Source organism: Penaeus monodon, chromosome 25, assembly GCF_015228065.2.
Source record: "Penaeus monodon isolate SGIC_2016 chromosome 25, NSTDA_Pmon_1, whole genome shotgun sequence".
Lineage (NCBI taxonomy): Eukaryota > Metazoa > Arthropoda > Malacostraca > Decapoda > Penaeidae > Penaeus > Penaeus monodon.
This window is the reverse complement of record NC_051410.1, coordinates 16,595,404-16,595,649: the sequence shown is the minus strand read 5'-3', so window position 1 is coordinate 16,595,649 and position 246 is coordinate 16,595,404. Positions and strand designations below refer to the sequence as shown.

General features: G+C 32.1%; 1 protein-coding gene across 1 annotated transcript in view; it reads left to right on the top strand.

The window, feature by feature from the left end:
- The window catches only part of LOC119589333, a 40,307-nt gene that overhangs the window by 39,427 nt on the left and 634 nt on the right, over positions 1-246 (top strand). The window lies entirely within an intron of this gene.

Below are 246 nucleotides of genomic sequence, written 5' to 3'. Positions count from 1 at the left end.
GCAATCAGTAGATACCTTGCAGGTGTTTAATAAGAGATAAATAAAAACACAATATAGGTTAGATACAAGTACATTAACGTATACTGTAATAATAGAAATACCTACACAGAAAATATCAGAGTAGCCGTGTAGATACAAACATTAAAAAACGTACAGATTTGTTCAGGCGGATTAATAACGGGAATTAAACATCTTGAAAAGAACACATTCAGATATGAAAACACTTGTCACTGCCAAACACATTCG